We start from the raw sequence: 23,324 nt of genomic DNA, 5'->3' as shown, positions 1-23,324 counted from the left end.
ATGTAAGCCATTAATCACTAATAATCAACCAATTGATTCAAATGATGAAATGATTCAAAATATTGAATCATTGAGTTGAATCGGACAATTGGTTTGTAAATGATTAATTCAGACTGGTCAACCAATTAACTCTTTCCCTGCCAAACATGGAATTTTCCATGTTTCCGTGTTTTCACTGTTATGCACTAGGGGGCGCTATTACGCATCTCCTGAATGAGTATAGAATGTCCTGATCAAAAACACAGGCAAGGAAGATGCAGAAATGAGCAATCCCATTTGTAAGCATATGCATATGAAAAATAATGCAATCATCAGCACTAACCTCATTTAAATGAAAACTGCCTAATGTTACAGAGTGAACGTGATGAAGGAATGTACAAGCTTTGGGAGTGCTGATGGAAGCCATCTACTGCATCTTTGCTTTGATGATATTACTGAATATGGTCCAGATGCAGTATTTGATAAAAATCCGATTTTCTCAGCTTTTTGCTTAAAATTTTTTTTTATGAAACCTACCTACATTCAAGTGTTGATTAAAAAAAAAAAAAAAACTAAGCTTGAAGCATGAATACAATTATTATTACATTTTTTGGAAATAGGAGTGTCTAATTTTTATTTTGATATACTGCATGTTCAGATATTAATACAACAAAATATTTTGGGAGAATTTTTGTGAAAATCAGCAAAAACGCTGGCGGTGACTGGAAACGTTTTTCAAAAACTCTGGTGGGTAAAGAGTAAATAGACAAGATCTGACTCAAAAGTAAAATTTTGCATGAATTTGTGCATGAATTTCTCATGATCACAGAGAGTAAATCTAGTGTTGATGTCAAAATGTTAAGTTAATTAAAAATGTAAAGTTTTTTTGAAACTTGATAGCTCCAATACCTGTTTTTTGTCATTTCATGGAAAAAGCTGAACGCCACATTTCTCAAAATATCTCTTTCTGTTTCCTTATAAGAAAGCAGGTCATGAGGGTGAGTAAATAATAACATAATTTTCATATTTTAAGAATTGAATCCCGTGGGTCTCATCTATGTGTAATTCTTTTCATATACACATCATGTCTCTGCATGTGCATGCAGAATGGCATTGACCTTCACATGTTAAATAGGCTTGGAAATGATTCATTACGAAATTGGTGTGTCGTATAAGTGTTTGTGTGTCCGTGTTCTGTCGTGTGTGCCGTGTCCCTCGCTTTGGGTATGAGTTTCACTTTAAAGCCCTTCTCTGCTGGGAGCGACAAATCATGGCAATTAGGCTGATGTGGACGAGGTTACGCTATGCATTATTAATCAGTCTGGTCATTAGTGCTCCAGTAGCACACCCAGAAAGCAGATCTTATATCAATAGGCTAGCGCCAGGGCTCTTTAGCTTAGCGCTGGCTTTAGCAGCAGTTTTTAGATGGAGATTTGGGGCCAAAAGTGGTTAAACCCCCCGGTGAGCAGTTTTCCAGCAAAAGGGGGAGCTGGGGGACAGGGTTAAAGCAGGGGAAAGTGTATGTGATAGGCTCAATATGTTAGCACTTGTGTGTGTTTACATATGCGCACCCTCAGGAATTTGTGTGCACTGACAGAGTCTCTAAACGCATGCTGTGCTGATATAAATGAAGGGGTAAAAACATCAGCCTAAAAATGTAAACCACTTGTTATGCTGAAGGAGAACAAGTAAAGAGGTTGTTACGGGAAACATTCCTCTACAGACAAACGACGCAACCATTAGCAATAGCGGTGGTTGTTTGCCTCTGTAGCGGGCGTTTTGCTATCAGCACACACATAGAACGTCTTTAGTATGTCTGCATTTCTCCAAAACATTTGTTCATGAATGTGGTTATCTGTTTGTTTGTTCTTTATTTTTGTTCTGTTTGCTTGTTTTTGTTTTGTTTACATTTGTTAATCTTTTGTTCACTTTCTAGTCTGTTTATTTTCATTGTTTATCCACATTCATTTTATTCATTTGTTGGTTTTCTTTTTTTGCATTTGTTAATCTTTTTCTTTCTTTCTTTCTTTCTTTCTTTTTCATAGCTTATTACTATTAGTTATTCATTCGTCATTCATCCTGCTTTCTTTCTTTTTCAGTGTTTATCCACATTTTGTTCTCACTCACTTTACTTTCTCATAGTTTTTCATCATAATCATTTATTCATTCATCTTTAAACCTTTTTTCTATATCTTATTTACTTTCTTTCTCACTCACCTTCTTTCTTTTTCATCCTTATTTCTTTCTTTTATTCATTTGATTTTCTTTTTTGTTTGCCTTTTTCTTTTCTTTCTTTCTTTCTTTCTTTCTTTCTTTCTTTCTTTCTTTCTTTCTTTCTTTCTTTCTTTTTCATTATTTATTCACATTTGTTGTATTCATTGATTTTCTTGTTTTTGTTCATCTTTCTTAGCAATAAAGTAGACACCATGCCAATTTTTCAAGTAATTATTACTAGTAATCTGCGCTAGTAATTACTGTTAGCGAAAGACTAAATTATACATGCATAACTACATCATCAATACAAATAATCACACTCCCATGTGGGTACAAATTACATGTGTATTTATTACCAATACTGCAGGAGACTGATATGGTTACTTTACATTTTAGTATTGGCATTTATTATTTACCTTAATTGCAACAAAATATTATATCACCAGTAATTGTTCACTGTAGCAACTAATGCTGTATGCTTTCTTAGAAGTGTACAAAGTCAAAAGACATTTTCTAGCCTATTTAGCAGCATTTTCGCACATAGATTATGTAATTATCACATGTATGCTTGCAATTAATTACTTGATGCTTGATTTACATTCATTTTGACATGTAAAAGCACATTAGTGAGCTGTTAGCGCTGAATGTGTCATCGCTGAGCTGACCACCTGTTAGCAGTACCACTGTTTCCAGATCATGTCTTTAATTTGGGTTTGTGCTGTATAGTAATTGGCTACATGCCGCCTCACTGACCTCAGGTCAGCCGCTCACCGTCATGAGTCACAGCGCAGACAGGATTACAGCTGAGCACAGTCACCCTGGAGGGCCAATTACTGCTTGTTTAAACAGAAGCATTGGCTGATCCAGGATCAGTGTAAGAGAGCGGAGAAAGGTCATCGAGTATGCTGGTGCTGGTTTGAATTTTGCTGCTTTTCACTGATCCAAGTACTGAGGTGGATTTTGCTGAGTTTGCAGAAGTGTTTGAGTGACTTGACAAAGAAGAAACACTCATTCTCACACACACTTATCATTTCCCAGGTGTTGTCGGGCGGATGGTATCAGGATGATGGGTGGTAGAGATGAGAGCGTGGGCTGGGAGTTCTGCTGAGTTTGAGATAGTGTGTGTGTGTGTGTTTGTATAATAGCTGTAGTTAAAGACATGATTAATATGCAGTGTAGGCAGAGTGACAGAGGTGCATGTGTCATCAGAGCTGTGCTGTGTAACAGGGCCTCTATAATATTCCCATATGTATTCTTATACAAATTATATCAAGCATAACATAATGCAGAAAGAGTCTTTATTCTCAGACTCACAGACTGTATATGAGTGTATACTGTAGATAGTAAAGCAGGCGTTAGATCTCAGCCGTGGAGATGTTCCTTGTTTGTTTATTAATTCATTGTTCACTAATTTGCATATTCATTCATTTTTGTCCATTCATTTGTTTGTTTAATAGCTTGCCCTTTGTTTATTTTAATTTTTCATTGTTTATTTGTGTTTGTCATTGTTCTTTCTTTCTTTTCCATTCTTTTTATTTGTTCTTTTGTTTTTCATTTGTTCGCTTGGTTTTTGTTTGCATGTTAATTCTGTCATTCTTTTTCTTTCTTTCATTCACTTTATTCATTCACTTGTTGTTATTCATTTGTTTGTTCACTTGTTTTTGTTTGCATTTGTTAATATTTTAGTTATTTTTTCTTTCCCTCATTTATTGTTTGTTTGATCTTTCCTTCTTTGTGTCATTCTTTTCTTTTGTTCATTGTTTTTAGTTTACAATTGCCTTCATTCTTTCATTTACTTTTGTTTGATTTGTTCGTTCACCTACATTTTTTTTTTGTTCGTTAGTTTGTTTGCTTGTTTTTTGTTTGCATTTGTTTTCACTTTCATTTGTTCTAATTTAATTTTCATTATTTATATTTGTTTGGTTCTTTTTTATTTGTTTTTATCTATTTTATTGACTTTTGTTTCTCATTTATTTGCTTTTTTTATTGTTCTTGCTTTGTTCATCTTTCTTTCTTTCTTTCTTATATACAGTTCCATCTGTACTCATGGCATGTCCTTGCTGACATTTTCTCTCTATACATCATAATCCTGTCTGTCATTTCACTGGCATTTCACTGAGCCTCTGGAGACCAGCCAATCTTACCAACACTACCAGACTTAACCAACCACACGCAAACGCATACACACACACACGCACAAGCACACAGAAAGAGAGAGAACTCCATAAGGCACAGATTAAAGATGATGAATAGGTGGGTAATGGCAGAAGCGTTAACCCCACAGCCTCAACTCTCAGATTCATGGCCCACCATATAACTAATGACTTCATCAATTGCCCAAGGACTATACAAAGGCAGCATTCATCAACACGCTTAGCCGTTAACCAGTTGTGACACAAATTCATCCTGCATGGATTTAGCTGCAGTGTACACCATATACTATGAACACTTTTTGCACATCTTTACTCAAAATATATGTACAATATGTAGTCAGGCACATGTTAGAAAAACCCACAGTGTTCCACTGCAAGGCTCTTAGCTTGAATTCATTGATAGCAAGCTTATGTCTGGCATTTCAAGAAGCCCTAGCAGTGTTTCCAATCGTGGTTTAATCTTTTTGTGATTGTTTAATCTGTCTTTTGATTTTATTTTGTTTGTTACCATGGTGAAGCAAGACACAGCAGCACAATACATCTAAGACTCAGAAGATTAAACGCTAAACAATCCCTGGTTTACTGTTTTAGTGCAACTACAGCAGTTTTTGCATCAAGGATAAATAGTAAGCAGCTGAAAGCACATTTCACATGCTAGCCATATTTAATTACATGTGATTAGGATTATATGTGTCATATTGTATGTGTAATATTGTAACTGCACAGTATATGTGCCATAAATCATAGCACATGGCTACATATAAGTATGTACACTACCAGTTATGTTTTTAAAGAATTATTTTCTGCTCACCAATTCTGCATTTATTTTTGTAAATAAAATAGTACAGCAAAACCCATAATATTGTGAAATATTTTTACTATTTAAGTAAACTGTTTTCTATTTGAATATATTTTAAAATGTAATTTATTCCTGTGATGCGAAGCTGAATTTTCGCTGGGTGTTTTATGTTCAGTGTGAATAGATGTTGGGCTTGGAGAGAAAAAGAGAACAAGTAAGAGATGGATTTACAAATCAAAACAACATTACATTAAAAAAACTTTCTCTAATATGGCATTAAAAAAAAATTGAAAACTCGCAAATACATTATTAAAACATTTTTAATTCACTGTAGAGCCATGGATTCTTTTTTCCCCATTTTTTACAGTCTTTTTTATTATTATGGCAGAAAATGACTGATTCTCCATTGATTTCATTGTACAATTCTGAAGTGGTATTTTATTGTCTGCTATTTTATGATAATTACTGTTAGATCATATAAAGTCCTAGCAGTTTTTCCAGTGTGTGTGTGTATGTTCTCTTTCAGAGCCATACCTCCCTGAACCTTCAAAACTGTTTCATGAGCAAGAGAAATGAAATAATGAAATATACAGCAATAATAAGATGAAAGGCTCTTTGTGCCGCCGCTGGATTAATATTTCACACTTTTGTGATTGAGGAGAACATTGAGTGTGTTGTAATTAGTTTCTCTGCAGCTCCTTGTAGGGGAGAGCACAGGACTGTGACAGATCATTAAAACACACACAGACTCACACATGTGGAGGGAGATGATGGGGGACGTGATTGAGTTTGACAGCTGACGATAAGAGAGACACTGCTTCAGTGGTCGGTCAGTAATGAAATCTCTTCACAGGATTCCATGACAGAGAGGGAAAGCTGTTACGTGATATAAACAGCGCTGTCAGATCCATATTCACACGCAGTGTGCATATGAGGTATGTGTGTGATAGTGTTGCTTTGAAAAACAGTTAAAGGGATATTTCATGCTGTAATGACGGTTTTGTCATTATTTCCCTCTCCTTGTACTGTATAAAGCCCATATGCCTTGTTTCATAACCCAGAATATATTCAGTTCACAGTGTATTTCAGAGCAGGGCTGTCACAATATCAGATTTTCACACAATTGTCATGGCCATAAGAATTCATGAAAATATCTGGAGAAACTAAAAATAAATAAATAGACCGTCAATTGTATTATTATTTACACTCAAAAAAATAAGCAATTTTTAAGATTTACACAGTCTAATTAATAGTAAAATTCTATCAAACTGAATTGAATAATCCTTGCTTATTTTAATTGAATAGTTGATTAAGGATTGTTAAACTATTCAATTAAAATGCATAAGGGATATATATAAAAAAAAAAAAAAAACATTTTTAATGTATTTTTTTCCCCTTTTTTTGGCTAATGAATTACACTCAAAAATTGAGTTTTTAACCATAAATGCACAAAAACGTATAAATAAATCTTACTGTTGATTTGCACTTATTGCAGAAAGTGTCTCACATTCTGTCTTTTTTTACCAAATCCATTTTTGTAATGTGTAATAATGATATTATCATATGTTTAGTACATTTTTTTCACCTAGTAATTTCTAGTAAAAAAATATAGAAAATAAAGACTGAAATTGTTTTTTTTCTCTTTTTTTTCTTGTAAGACATCCTTCAATAATGTTAGTTTTTTTTTACATTTTTGAAAAAATATTGTTTTAAAGAATATGCAACAACACCCCTAATTCAGAACTTTCAGAATTTTGAAACTTCACAGCCTCAGTCCTCAATCTCTTGCATTATTTTGTCAAGAGTGATCAGAGTAATGTCTGGCAAAAAAATAAATAAATGTTTTTTTGCTACATGGAAGACACATGGAAGAGAGAAAGTCATATTAATTTGGGTGGAATAAGAGTACATGATAAATGAATTTTTAGGTGTCCCATTAAGGACACATGTTGCAGTTTCCTAATCTTAAAATATATTTTGTAACTTCAGTGTTCTACCACATTTTCATATTTAAATTATCCAGATCCAGATTAAATTCCACGACTTCTTAAACACATTGTTCTTTTGGCCTAAGTGAATCCTGAAGTCTTTGCTCCAGATGTAAGTAATCTTTCCTGCTCCAAATTTAATTGGGATGGAAAGGCTATGTGTTGAATATTAGAGATTTCTATCTTTGGTCTGTCACAGAGAGCTGCTAATCTGTTTATGGATAGTGGAAAAATTTATCATTTGTGAATGGGGATTTCCACTTCCTCCCTCTCGAGATGGTCAGGACACTTACACACTAGAAAAACTCTGATGGATAAGAATTTCTTAAAAGCATTTGTACTAAACTGCCACGTCCCTCTCGCTTATAGTTGATTTTTTGGTTCAGTTTGCAAGAGTTTTTGTAGCACACCTTCCTCAAAGAAGTCAAGAAATTTGTAGCAACCAACAGTGCATGTGTTTAAGTGTCCTAAGACTGAACAGAGTTGTGTTTGCTGTGCTATTTGATAGTTTTGAGCTAACAGTTTCCAAGCAAACATTGAACATACACATCCTCCATCAAATGCATCCTGTCTGGTTTCCACATCTCCACCCACACATGTACGTTTCCCTCATTCTCACCCGGCACGCAAACACGCACATCCACAGACCAATCCACCGTTGTGGGCGGTTGTCCTTTTAATCACACATCTCTCAAGTGATTGACTGCTCCTTTGGTGATGTAACAAAATCCCTGATCCCAGTGCTGCCACAAGCCTCAGAACACACAGACACGGAGAGATATAGAGAGCGAGCCTTGTCATGCTCACTAAGCCTCAGACCTCCGTGTTAGAGGAGGTAGAATCCAGTCTTAGTCTGGTCATAAAGAGACTAAATCTTTACAAAATATAATAGAGAGAGAAAGAGCGATCACAAAAGTGCAGTGACATATTATACAAACAGTAAGTGCTTCTGAGAACAGATGCTGGATTTGCCAAAGTTCATGGCTGCAAGTATTTGAAAGTCCACATACTTTTTCTGCTGAATTATGTTCATAAAATAATCTGTGTTTATTGCTTTTTAGTAGTTGAACATTTTGACCACAAAGTCAACACATATTTTTCACTATGTTTTTCGGTTTCTGTGGGTCAGGAGTGTCTAAGCTAAAGAAAAGGAGAAATATTTTAATAATTTTTAGATAGAATAATTTTAATAGAATGCATGTGCTAAGTTCTTAGGAACTGCTCTTTGTATGCTTTAAACCATTTCAAAAAAAAAAAAAAAAAAAAACTCAAACAAAAAAAAAAAAATTAATTTCTTCTTTTCAACTTTAAACATATTTTACCAACCTGCATGTTCATTATCTTGTCATAAAAATTACATTTTGAGACATATTGACCTTGACACAGTCAAATGGGTCTGCAGGGGTCCTCAATATGATAATTTATTGTTTTATGTTTTTTTCCCCCCTGCATGTTCATTGGTCACACAACATGACTTGACAGGCTGTTGTTTTCTTCAAATATTAATAGTTAAAATAAATAAATAAATGCTTTTTTGTTTCTAAGAAAAACTAATAAAAAAGGACTTAATCCAAATGATTTATTATTATTATTATTATTTTACACAATTGTATTATATTATTTATTTATTTGCTCTAAAAATATAATTTTTAATTAAAAAACAATCAATAATTGATTCTCAAAAAATACAAAATATAATAAAAAAAATACAAAAAAAGAGGGTCATTCAATTAACCCTAATAAAACATTAAATGAAAATAGTGTAATAATAATAAAAATAACAATAATAATAATAATACAATAAATGAGGGTCATGTCATTGACCCCTGTAGCACCTTTCATGGAAACTGGTGTGCCATTATTTGAACTGGCTCTTACTTGAATACTAGTCTGTTATCTTGAGCATCAGTTTCGGATAAAAGTGCCACTATTGGTCACTTGAAACAATAACTATGTTTGGTCAGATCAGATGAACAGTTCTCTTCTAAAATGAGTGATTCTTGTCAAGAATAAGCTCTAGTTGACCAGCTTTGCAATAGTCAAAAAGCTGGCCTTGTAAAACTAGACAAATCTTTATTCAGCATCTGTTCAACTTAGGAGCTCAGATATGTACTGTATATGTACACTAAACTAATACTGTCCTCTGAGACCTAAGAGTGTATGGAGTGAGAGAAGTGTGGAGGAAGTGTGAGGCAGTGGAGAGCAGGATGTCAGAGCGGAGGACGCTTTGATTCTCTCCGGCATCTGTTTCTCCAGTGTGGGAGGCAAAGGGCACCTGTCATGTCTGATCACGGAGAGAAAGAGCAAAAAACATAATCGATCGAGAAGTTGTCAGACAGTATGTGTGTGTGCACAGAGAAAGTGGACGTCTTACTTTTACATCACCGCTATGGGCTTGTTGTGTGTTTGATTCGTAGCAACACATTCTCTTTAAAAAGAAGAAAAGGGAGAAGAAGACTGTCCTGTGGGGAGAAAAAGAGAGTGAAAGAACACTGTTTCCTGAGGTCTATTTAGCTGAAATCAGAAAAATACACACACACATTAATATACAAAACGAGATATGTGTGACATACTGTATATTAGGACTTTTTATTTTAAAGTCATAAGAATATTGATTTTGGTTTAGTTTTTCATAAAAGTGTACAGTAACAACAACTGCTGGGAAACATTAAAAAATTCTTACAATATTGTGTTACTCAGTATAAAAAGTATCATGTACTAACAATAAAATACTTCTAAAGCTTTTTAAATCTTAGTTGATGTTCATTTCAGCTTTTACTAATGCATAAATAAAATCAAAAGTTGTATCTGTTAATATTATTTAATGGATCTGAGCTAACATGAATTAACAATAAACAGCATCTTCAAAAATACTGTAACAAATGTACTGTTTATTGTTAGTTAATGTTAGTTAGATGTTAACTAATGGAACCTTATTGTTAAATGTTACCAAAGTAACAAATTACATTAAATTGTTACTCTTTATGGAAAGTAACAAGTTAAAGGGATAGTTTACCCAAAAATGACAGTTCTGTCTTCATTTACTCATTCTCTTGTCATGCTCAAAAGAAGATACTTTGAAAAATGTCTCGGCATTTCATATGTATTCCATACTATTAAACTCCAGTGTTGTTTTGGACCCCATTGACTTTCATTATATAGACAAATACAGTTGAACCGTTTTTCAAAATAGCTGCTTTTGTGTTATGCAGGACTTTAAAAAATCATAAAGCTGACAAGGCTTAGTAAATGATATTTTGTAGGTGAACAATCTCTTTAATATACTTGTATATCTTCCAGAAAGGGAGAGCACTTCAATGCTATTTGTTCGTCAAAAATAAAATAAATATAAAAATTAATTAAAACACAGTAATGTGTAATATGTAATATATTTCACAAGCACCGCCTGTGATTCATCACCCCTGCTATTAAGTATTAGCACAGCTTGCGGTGAAAGTTGTGTGTGTGAAAATGTGTCATATCTTAGGCGTGTCCTGCAGTCAATGCTTGTCACATCTTCGTTCACTAGGAAAACACACTCACACTGATTAATGATGTGTGACAGAAACCTAACACATCCCACTCTGTGTTTCACCACTCACACACACACACACACACATCAAATACTCAGGAAAGAAGGAGATAAGTGTTTAATAGAGCTACTAAATAAATTGAAAATAACCGCCACCCTCACTTTGGCCACTGCAGATATTCCCGTCTCCGCATCTATCCCACTAAAACACTCCGTAACACTGTTCAACCCAAACCCAAGCCTGAACCACACGGATGTGTCTGGCTCAGTTCAGCCCATATGTGCGCCTCATCTGCCAAACGCGTCTCACTGCTTTTACAGTGCCAGATTTCACAGATGTGTTTAACTTCATCCAGCCTGCCTCAGTATTTCAAGAGGCCCATATTTTTCAGTTATTAAATTGTTCTCGTTTATGTTTTTGCTTCATCAGTGTGAGCAGTTTCCCAGTAAACTGCTGACAGATGTAGGTGCTCGTATTTAGCTGCCACCATGAGCACAATCTACAGAATATTGTTATGAGTTGCTTTCAACAGATTGCACTAATTTAAAAAAATATACTGTTTGCGGCTCTCAAAATGCTCACAGTTGAATCGCTGGTAATGTACAAGCTATCATGCTGCCTCAAAGATGCTGCTCCTCATTGTGCTGCACAGTTTCACACTAAATAAACTTGACTAGATGCACCGTAAAGTAGATTACAACAAAACAAGACTGTCTGGCTGTCATTACTGTGGCAGTGCTGTGGTATTGTACATGGTATTACCGTAGTACTTTTTCATTTTGGACAAAGTTCACAAATCAGGTGCTTGAGTACAAGTACAGAAAACCTTAATAAATATTACTCCAGTAGAAGTATTAAGTACTCCTTTTCAATTTCATAATTTTATATTATATATTTTATATAATTCTACTGCTCAGAATACCTGGGGGAAGGGGACTTGTCCAACGCTATCTCATACGATGTATGAATTGTACGAATTGCCATGAGATCAGGCTGACTTGTCATACACTATCAAAACATTAAATATATTAAAATATAAATTTCGCTTACTGATACTTCATCAGTGCAAACAAGTGGAAAAAAAAATAATAATAACAGACTTAGGGCCCTATGGAATCTGTTCTGATTTCCCTTTTTTCTAGACTCTGTTTTAATTGTTAAATTAAATTTTATTAATCAGAAAGCTTATCGAATTAATCAAAATCATGAAACTTACACAATTTAACAGCAATTTATTAAAATCGTAACAAAAATTATATGTTAAGGCTCCATGAAATTCATTTTTTAACCAATTTCTGTTTTCCATTCATTTTCTGGATTCAATTTTAATGGTTTCATTAAATTTTAGTAATCAAAAGTATCTCTAATTAACTGATTTTATATATAAAAAAGTTATTAGTAGTAGCTATATTGCAAACTAAACAATAAATAACATACATCTGTCACATCAACTTAAACAAAAACCAACCTTTTTTTTTGAAGGGTTGCTGTTGAAGACCTTTACGTTTCTGTTTGTATATGATATGGCGATAGATTTTCTCAAAAGAAATGGTAAAATGTGCATGAAGTGCCTGAATACACATGCTTTAGTATGTGCAGTAAATGAAACCAAGTGTCTGTGCCATTCATTCACACAGAGACAAGCAGAGCATGCAGGATTCATATTTGTTTATATTCACAAACATTAGTCCATATTGCATTTTTTTTAAGTGTACTTACCTACTTTTAATCTTTTCATCCAATTTTTTGCAAATTCTGTGACATTATGCCTGATTCCTCGATTCCGTCTATTATGTCTATAATCATAGGGCCCTATAGAGTATTTAAAAATGAGGAAACACTAAATGTTTGCTGACAAACAATATGCTGTAAAATCATATCATATAGGGCAAAATTAATATAATCTTAAGAACAACATGCATGCATAGTTTGAAACTCATTTTAAACTGCTTCAGCAGCAGGGAAGATGCATGACATTAATTTGCGTTATGTTTCGTTTTTACCTAAAATTTTCCCCATTAAGATGATGATACACAAAAGTGTAGAGTTTGCATTCAGTGGGCTGACAGTCGCGACCTAAATAGGATTTTTATTTACAATAATAAATTCTAACTTCTTTTTCACGGCAGCAGTTTCATGCACACTCAAGCTCCGAGGGTTTCACATTCTTGGCGAATTTTGAGTCAGCCTTGTGAATTCACTGAATTGCTAACTGGAGACTCGCTCTGACTGAATCAGTTGAATCAGTGAGTTGTTCACTCAAGAACAGATGCAAACTGCAAATTCAAGAATGAACCATTTAGTGCATTTTGCAAAACAATTTAATGGTTCCATTGAAAAGAATCAGCAATTGGATAACCGCAATAACGTCTCAGAGCAGGTGACGATGTCTTCAGTTCAAAATAACAAGGAATGGCATGTTTTTAAGAAACTGAATGGAGTAAATAGTACAATATTATGCTTTGGAATGAAGTGAAGTAAAAGTTAAAATACTCAGATAAAGTACAGATACTTTAAGAATATACTTAAATACAGAAGCGAAGTAGAAATACATTGTTACTGTCCACCACTGCCTTTTTTGTATGCTGAATCTCAATGCAGGAAAGTTGGTGTTCTAGCAACACCCTGGCAACCACCCAGAACACCCTAGCAACTACATGGCATCATACTGTAAAATACTCAGAGCACATTAGCAACTGCATGACATGCTGGTATACTGAAAGCCTCCTTTGCACATGCAATGCAACTCACACTTCTTCAGAAAATGTAGAAATCATTTTTTGATTTCAGGATTATAGCAAGATTTTCAGTTGGATCACTGATTTTTAGGATGAGAGTCTAAGCAGTGAACCATAGCCTGAGAAGAGTGCTTGAGCTTGTTGTCAGGAGATGAGAGGATGGGCTGGATGAATGAAAACAGGCAGCATGTATGAGAGCCAGTCATGCTTTCATCTATTAACCGTAGCGTCCGTAAGTTGACTTACTGCGTCCTCTCCTTTGATCTTCCCTTGATCTTTATATATTCAAAAGAGCGATGCTTTCTCTCTTTTTCCTCTTTCCTTGTTCCCGCGCAGATGTCGTAACACATCGCAAAAGAAAGCTCAGAGCTATAACTCATGCTCACATGGTCAGATGAATGGAAAGAGTGGGCTGCACATGTGAAAAACATAATATGAGAGCTGTGAGTGGGTACATGTGTCTCGAAGACACAAACACACGTCTCCGGATTATTTTGTGGTTTCATACGACCCTAAGAGAATGGATCTTAAAAGCTTGGGGAAAATCTTCCTATTCCTAATGGTCTGCATTTCAAACAGGGCCAATCTTGAATTACCCTATTATAGCAATAACTACTGTTATTCAGCACTAGAGGCAAATACAAATGTTTTATTGGACAACATCAACAATATATAAAACACTAGTTATTCTTTCATAATTCTCTCACAAAGGCACATGGTTATTTTATGTTTTATGCACATTATGTTGCAACTACTGTAGATATAAAAAAATATGACCTATACATACAGTACATTCTAGTCTTAATATTTTTCCTTTTATTAATTTATCTCTTTGTTTGTTTATTTGTTTGTTTCAAGCCTCTCAAATGTGAGAATTAACAGTTTTCCCTTTTGTTAACTATTCATTTATTTGTTTATTTATTTTATTTTTAATATGTTTCAAGCCTCTCAAATTCTAGTCTTCTCCTTTTGTTAACTTTATTTATTAATTTGTTTGTTTGTTTGTTTTACTTTTTCCTTAACTTTCAATTTTTTAGCATTAAATCATACTGGGATTTTTCCTGAAATTGTTGAAAATGACACAGTCCTACATAAAAAATTTCCAGCAGCTGGCTATTAGTGGTAGTAGTTTAGATAATAATACAGTCACACTTTATGTTAAGGTCCAATTCTCGCTATTAACAAACCATTAACTACGACATTTGTATCAAAATACTAATACTAATACTAATAAGTACTAGTAAACAGCCAATATGTTAATAATAGGCATGCTAATAAGCAGCTACTTAATAATGAGAATTGGTCCCTATACTAAAGTGTTACCAATAATCATAATAAATGAATAATGGTATTTTAAAATGAACTCTTTGATGTGGGAGGCAATGGATGGATTCGGTTGGACAGGATAGTGGATGGTGTCTGTTCACTGTTTTCTTGGATTCTTCCTCTAGGGCAGCAGTAGATCAGGGCTGTTTTGCTACTGATGATGAAAAAAGGTAGAGCAGTCAGGTTGATGGAGAAGAGCGGGCACAGGGCGAGTGAGGGATGGATGGATGTGTGGGTCAAGATGTAATAATAGAGAGATGAAGGAAGTAAAGCTGGGTGAGAGTGCACTTTGACACGCTGTTAACAGAGACCTGGAACTAATGAACTGTGACTTACACACGTAAACACAAACATACAAATGAGAAAGAGGATTCTGAGCATTCATCCTGCTGTGAGTCTGGCTTTAGCCTCCTCTGAACGTGTCCATCACAGAGAGAGACCTGTGTAGTTGTACGAGCAGACGTGCGATGTTGCCATAGCAATGCTTCTGGAAGTAGCAGAAGTCCGTCTGAACTGTTAGTGTGAGCATGATAATGAGTGTGTTTCACTTCAGGGGGTAAGCAGAGATGTCAGGGTTTATGTTTTGTGTTTATTTCTTCTATGTATCCCAGATCACCAGACCCACACAGACTCAGAACGCCTGTTCAGTTCTGCGCAGCACTGACACCTTTGGCTTACTTTGAATAATATAGTACTGTTCTCTACTGCATGTAACACAAGTTGAAATCACAACCACATACTGGAGTTCTGCCGATTGTTCCCAAAAACTACAAAATAATTGCATATGCCATGCTGGCTACTTATCAGAAGAGCATATGAAGGAGTCAAAATGCCACTTGCAGATCAGTTTGTTAGTTTTTAAAGGAATAGTTCACCATAAAAATAAAAGAATTTAAAATAACCCCTCATTTATCATCACATGTCATCAAAATACCTAAATGAGCATAATCTATGTTAAACCAGCAGTGTTGCAACCTTATGTGGTATATTTAATTAAACCAATATAGAATGTAATAATGTAATTTGGGGGGGTTTACAGCAACAGTCCTAATTCATTTTCATTGTATGCAAAGATCAGCATGAGCATTCTACTAAGTTTCTTCTTTGTGTTCCATAAAATCATACAAGTTTGAAACAACATGAGGGTGAACGAATTAAAATATTAAAAATCATTGACAATATTAGTTTTTGGATGAACTATACACTACTGTACTGTTTCAAAGTTTGGAGTTGGTAACGTTTTTAAAATGTTTTTGAAACCTCACCAAGGCTGCATTTATTTGATCAAAAATAGAGGAATATTGTGAAATATTATTACAATTTGAAAAAAGTGTTTTCTATTTGAATATATTTAAAAATGTAATTTATTTCTGTGATGCAAACCTGAATTCTCAGCATCATTACTCCAGTCTTCAGTGTCACATGATCCTCCAGAAATCATTCCAATATGCTGATTTGCTGCATTTTTTTTTTACAGTTTTAAATGCAGCAGAATCTGAAAGCGTTTTGTGTTGCTAAACTGAATGGAGCTCAGGAAGGAATGGAAGCAGAGCTGCACAGTGTGGCGTCTCAGCGGTCTGAAATACCCAGAAGGCTTCAGGCTCGCTTTGCATGTCAAGACAAGCAGAGGCATATGTGGGAATATCTGTATGGGCATCGCAAAAAGAGCATGTACATCACTGTCATATTCATTTGAACACAAAATACAAGAGCTTTCCCGTCCCATGTGGGACTTAAGTTGAAATATATCACACACACACACACTAGATGTCTTCTTCCACACTTTCCTGCCTCATAATAGACTTTTTCACACTGAATACAAGTGTCAGATTAGAGTATCTAATGTATATTCTGTAGGCGTCCTGGTCCAAAGGAAAGTGTTTTTCCCCTACCTTTCTCTATTTATATTCTTCAAGCTAAAATGAGGCGGGTTCTAGCAACAACTGAGGAGGCAGTGTGAAAAAAGAACATGAAAGTACTGCTTCCCCAATGGAAAGCCAAAGACGAATGTTAGCTCAGGAGTTTGTGGGAGTCGGGTCAAGATTTGGCCCCCACCAGGGTTACCGCAAGCTTATTATTACTGCGCTTAACCGCAAGAGCTTCTCCATCCTTAACCTGAGAGCAGAAGGAAACTTTAACACACCGGAGGAATCGATCAGGGTTTGTTTTAGCCTCAACTTTTCAGAGGCAAAAGGAGGTGAACTGTGCTACTCAACTGCTCTGCTTAAAGATAAGGTGATGCTTAGGGGGAAAAGAGGTAAATTGGTTTAGAAGCCTTGCAGGCACACTTAAATTCACTACTGGCAGCTAATAGTGAGCTGAATCTTAATATCTCTAATAAAGCTACAGCGCTGGGCCTTCCTGTGCAAGGCCGCTCTCTGTAAACTTTGCAAATTGGGTTAAATAATGACCCTCTTCATTGTAGAATAAGCACTTTCCCAGCATTTTAATTCTTTCGCCTTATTGATTCATTGGCTCTGTCAGTCTCACCCAGGGTAAGGGACAAACTAAAGGAGCATTCATGCAATCTGACAGCAATTTTCAATGACAAAGTGACCGGAATCCATTCATTTTCAATGAGAGTTGACATGAGCAACAGAGACTGGAGCTGATGCTATAAAATTGAGCTGCATTCAAACTGATGTGCATCTGCAGCAATGCAGCATGGAAACTACCAATCAGAGTGCAGAATGTGGACTACACTACACTCTTGAAAAATAAAGGTTCCGAAATGGGGTTTTGGAAGCAATGCCGTTTAAGAACCATTTTTGGTTTCCCAGAGAACCCTTCAATGAACACTTCTTAAAAGAACCATTTTTTTCTTCATGTGAAGAACTTTTTAAAGGTGCTGTATGTAAGTTTTTGACTCTACTAGCATAAAAATACCATAATATGTTTGCAGATATTTAAGAAACATATTAAGTTAACATACTTGTTTATCTGAAAAACAGTGCTACAGTCAGTTATTCTCCTTTGAAAATGTGCATTCCAGGCTGGAATGTCGGTCTCTGTTTTGGATTGTGTAATCCGCCCACTGCAAGTTTACCCAATTGTATTTCAGCACCCCGAGTTGCCAATTGGCGGAAAACACAGTGTATTTCATTCATCAAGGAGATCGGGTGAAAAAAACCCTCTCCAATATATTGAATTTGGACTACAATACCTAGTTCAACCACTCGGTGTCAATCCTATATACAGCGCCTTTAATAATCTGAAGAATGTTTGCACACTGTAAAGAACCTTCTGAGCAATGGCATTTTAGATTTTTCATGTAACCATAGATGCCAATAAAAAGCTTTATTTTTTAGAGTGTACGGGGTGCAAAGTGAAACCTGACAAATTTCACGGACTGAATTGAAGTATGTGACACAAATGCTGTATTTCGTGCCATTTAAGCATTTAGCAGTCACTTTTATCAAAAGTGATTTGCATTAAATGTAAATTATCTGTTTTATCAGGTCAGACATTCCCAGACATATGACCTTGGAGTTGCTTCCGTCCACAGAAAGATTAACTGTCGCATTTGTTAGGACTACATTTCATACGCAAATTTCTAAACTTAGATTTTGGGCATGAAAAGAGTTCCTTTCATTTTGTGCACATAATAGGGAATGTACTTAATTTTGTTTATAACAGAAATCGGTAACACTTTAGTATAGGGACCAATTCTCACTAATAACTAGTTGCTTGTTAGCATGCCTATTATTAAAATATTGGCTGTTTATTAGTATTTATAAAGCACATATTCTGCATGACCATATTCTCATCTCTAATCCCCAATACTTAAACTTAACTACCTTACTAACTATTAATAAACAGCAAATTACGAGTTTATTGAGGAAAAAGTGATTTTGTTTGATAAGTTGTTTTGTAATAGTGAAAATTGGACCTTTAAAGTAAAAAAAAAATCCATATAAAACACCAAATGCTCCAAGAATCCATATAAAACACCAAATGCTCCAAGAAATGTCTCTAAATGAGATATGTATTTTATTCTTGAAAGAAGTTTTCTGAATCACATGATGGATTTTGTACATTCTCTTGCTTCTTTCACAGGCACTTTTCATTTTATATTTTCATATTTATTCAGTTAATTTGGCAATTCGTTTGCCAGCTGATGATGTGCCTCAGGTGTTTTTGATTAGATCGCATCATTTGCTAGATATTTAGGGGAAGACTCTTTCATATCAAGTACATTAGATTTTTAGGAACAGCCTTTCAAAAAGTGTCCCATCAAGGTTTCTCCCTGCATTCCTGATGAGGGTATCGGCCTGGTTCAGCCGGCGAGTGAGCTTGGTCGCTCTGCATTGATGGAGCATCCCCGGGGGCCACTTTCTGTTAACTACACGCCTCAGGCTAGATGCAACACTATTATTTTATGTAAACAGCAGATGCCTGTCCTAAAAGACTGTAAGCCAGCATCACCCTACTGTATGTTTTTTAGAAGTATACTTTCTTACTTTCTCAGTTCACTAATCGTTACCAGGTTTAGTAAAATTGTTTTGGATCTTGAATGTATTTGCATATTTGGGATTAATATTACTTTTTTGTATTAAGAGTTCAATAGTTTGCAGAGATTTGCAGGTTTGATTGGTCCTTGAACTGTCATCGGTGTGTCTTCTAGCAAGGCACCTGACCTCAGGCTGCTCAAAAGGGACTGCGGTTTTATTTAGTGTACCATAAATCGTTTTGGATTAGAAAGTGTCAGCTGAATAAATAATTAGCGAAGCAGCAGCAAAAAGAACCATTGAAAACTGAGGGAAAAAGGTCACACTTCATTTAAGTTGCTTTCATCTTTTTGCACGGTATCCAATGAGATCTGGGAATGATTAGCATCACTGAATAATGTATAATTAAGCATGATGTGTGTTAAGCAGAAATCACACTAAAAACATTTACACAGTTTGGAGAGAACTCTTGGTGCATTTTATTTTGCAGCAAGCCAAAGTGGATAAGGCAAGTCGTTTATTCTTTCGGTGTATTCATGCACAGATACACACACACACACACAAGCAATTACACACATTTGGTTAATGTGCAAATTAATTAGCAGCCTTGGCACAGCTCCAGCATTCATAGTCAATGAGAGCATGTCAAACGCACACACACACACACACATACAGGCAAATGGAGCAGTGATAAGTTGCAAATACGTTGGCAGGAGTTCTTGAGTATGCATTGCTTTCCAAAGTGCTTTAACATTTCATTGCATGAGTGATTAAAATGTTCTTTCTTCTTCTTCTTTCTGTCATTGTCTTAAAGAATTTATTTTGTGGTATTCATTTTGCTTGCAGAGCAACATCTTGCACAAGGGTTACAAGTTATGCATGTGTGGTTTCTCTGCACCGCATCAGTAATTAAAGCCCATTACTGACTAGTTCCTACTGTTCTTAATGCCAGTACGGCCTCCCCCAAACTAAATTAATTACTTTCTGTGTGCAATCGTTAAGCCTGTCAATCAAGCCAGCACACACACACACACTTCTTCAGCCAAATCTTAAAATCCTCTGACTGTTTATTATAATAGAGTTGTAAATCACTCGACACACAAGAGGAAAAACACATGGGGCTTTTAAACAAGCAAGATGTGTGTCATAATAATTACAGAACAAACATTCTCATAAATTCACTGTTAATAAGCTGGAGGTCTCCAAATGTTTCAAATACTGGCATTTACATTCATACTGTATGTTGACGTTTTCTTGTTAGCTTTTATTTCTAAAGATCTTAACTTGTATATTACACACGGAAATATATTAATACTAATAAAAAAGAGTTAAATATTTATATATCATATAATTATATTAGCATTTTTATCTAACTATTATTATTATTATTTAAATAGTATTTTTTTAAATAATTCCTTTCTATTGGAATATATTTTAATTTAAAATGTAATTTATTCCTGTGATCAAAGCTGAATTTTCAGCATCATTACTCCAGTCTTCAGTGTCACATGATCCTTCATAAATCAATTTAATATGCTGCTCAAGAAACATTTCTTATTATTTTCAATGTTGAAAACAGTTGTGCCACTTCATACTTTGGGAAAACTGTAAAACCTATTTTTCAACTTTTTTTTTAGAATAGGAAGTTCAAAAGAACAGCATTTCTTTCAAATATAAATCTTTTTTTTATTTTTTATAATGATGATTATTAAGACTAATAATTAAGGCATTATAAATATTTTACTGTCATTTTTGATCAATTTAATGTGTCCTTGCTGAATAAAAGTATGAATTTTGTTAAAAAACTGACCCCAAACTTTGGAAAGTTAGTGTGTTGATATATTTCAGTGCAATTTTTTCATCAAAGTGTATTCATAAATCTTCATTAAAGTGTATTTAGTGGATTGTAATTACCTTACAAAAACTCACAGCAAAAACAGAACAATGTTGTGTACTAGTTCCCACAAACCATTTAACCCACACTGCGTCTCTCCATTAAACAGTTTTACACCCTATTTCAACTCTCCCCGCCTCATAATTCACATCATTTAGTGCAATTGTAAATACAGTTCATTTTAATGACAAACCTTTCCCTTGACAACGCAAATAAAACTACATTGTAGCGGAACAAAATTCATATGCAGTGCAATTCTGGAGATTTTTGTCAAATTTTTTAAGGGGTGTGGGAGGCAGAGACACGCCAGAGCAGTGCAGAGAGAAAGAGAGAGATGAATTATAATTAGCAGGTGTAATTAGAGGCTAGCAGACACTAATGAAGAAGGATTAATTGCTGTTATCATCAAGGACTCTTCATTAATGCCCTTATTTAATACAAGTCATCCACATGTTCGTCACGGCAATAAACTCCAGACCTGAAATAGCTCTCAAATCTCAGTGTGCTGTTTGGCTCAAGTCTTGACTCAGTGGATGGTGAGACATTGAGCCTGTGCTGTTGTTCTGATGTGATATGTGCAGCAGGTGTTTTGATGAGTTACTGCTGTTAATTAGTGTCAGCCTGTGAATGCAGATTTGTGATTTCAGGCTGTTAATTTAGTTCAATATTTATTTCTGCTTTACACTTTAATTAAAATATTTAAAAATAAGATTTAAAGCTTCATGTTTTTTATTTTTATTATTATTAGAAGTAGAAGTAGTTGTAGTTGTAGTATTTATACTACAGTATTTATAGTAGTTATCATGTGCTGTGGTATGTGGGAAATCCCTTTGAAGATTGTATTACTAACAAAATATAATATTCTAAATAAGAAAAAAAAATTAGTTATTTTATTTAATCCTGTTTATTAGTTTCTGTTAGTTGTTTTTTTTCATTCATTGTTCTCTTCATTTGTTTTCTTTTAAAATATGCAGATATTAAATATTTGTGTACAGAAAAGCTGATAATTATTTTATGTTATAGCTCATATTAAATTTCAAAGCTATTTGGTCTCAACAAATACAGAAATAAAACACTAAATACCAAAATCATTCATTTAAAGTGAATCTAGGTCTCACAACAATGTAATTTACAGTATGAAAAGTGGATATTCCAAGATTACTAACAGTATTATTCAATTATTAGTGTTATTAATGATGAACCTTGAGTGAGTGAAAATGGCAAAACCAACCTAAATGTAAAAATCAGGGAATGAGCAGCAAAATATCAAAAAAAAATAAATAAATAAATAAAAGCATCAACCAATACTAATTTAATAAATTAAATAAATAATAATAAAAAAGAAATGTGTTCTGAAACGTGTTTGAAAATGTCCCATCCCATGTTGTTGGATTTACTCTTTTGGTTTACTAGTTTCTAGTTTACTAGTTTCTGGACGTGAATCTGCTGCAGTGTGTGAAAATGGGCTTAGTGCGTTCATTTATTAATAAGCGGCATGTTATTCAAGTACCTTTTATGTTTAATCATACACACACACACATTCTCTCTTTCTGTCTGTCTGGGTGGCATTTTTTTAATGTACTGCGATAAGAAGAGCAAATGGACAAAGTTAATTAAAAAGAAAGGCCAGACAATTTGACAGTTCTTTTCTCTCACTCTCTCTGTGTGTCTCTCTGACAATAACAAAGACACGGTCTGTTGAGCTGCTCACAGTGGGAACTGTATAGCATTTTTCTGGAAATTCATGGCAGAATAGTTGTGGGATTAGTTGTGAATAGTGAAGGGTTAAGTTGAAAATTCCAGCTGTCTTCGCGGTCATAGACAGATGTCTGAAGTGCGTCTGGTCTGGCGTCATTTCTCTGTCTGTGTGGATGTATTTGGGTGTGTGTGTGTGTGTGTGTGTGTGTGTGTGTGTGTGTGTTCGTGTGTTGATTCAATACTTCTCTGCCCCAGACGGCCATAGTCCATCAGGGTCTTTACACACAAAACCTCTTCAGTTATCTGGACTCTATCCTGTGTGGTTGTCTTTTACTCAAACCACTTTACAACAAACATTTATCTCAAGTTTAAGAAAGACAGCATTTAGCTGGTAGTCAATGGGTAGTGAAAGACATGAAGTGCTTTTGGGATTTTGACATGCTCTGTGTTGTGATGAGGTACTATATCTCATCGAAAACTGTTATAAGCAACATTTTGATCATTTGTTTTATGAGCTCATATTCATTTAGAGACCACATTGAATCTTTGTACTT

The sequence above is a fragment of the Cyprinus carpio genome, chromosome B23 (genome assembly GCF_018340385.1).
Source record: "Cyprinus carpio isolate SPL01 chromosome B23, ASM1834038v1, whole genome shotgun sequence".
NCBI lineage: Eukaryota > Metazoa > Chordata > Actinopteri > Cypriniformes > Cyprinidae > Cyprinus > Cyprinus carpio.
The sequence above is the reverse complement of the archived record's forward strand: the minus strand, read 5'-3'. Positions refer to the sequence as shown.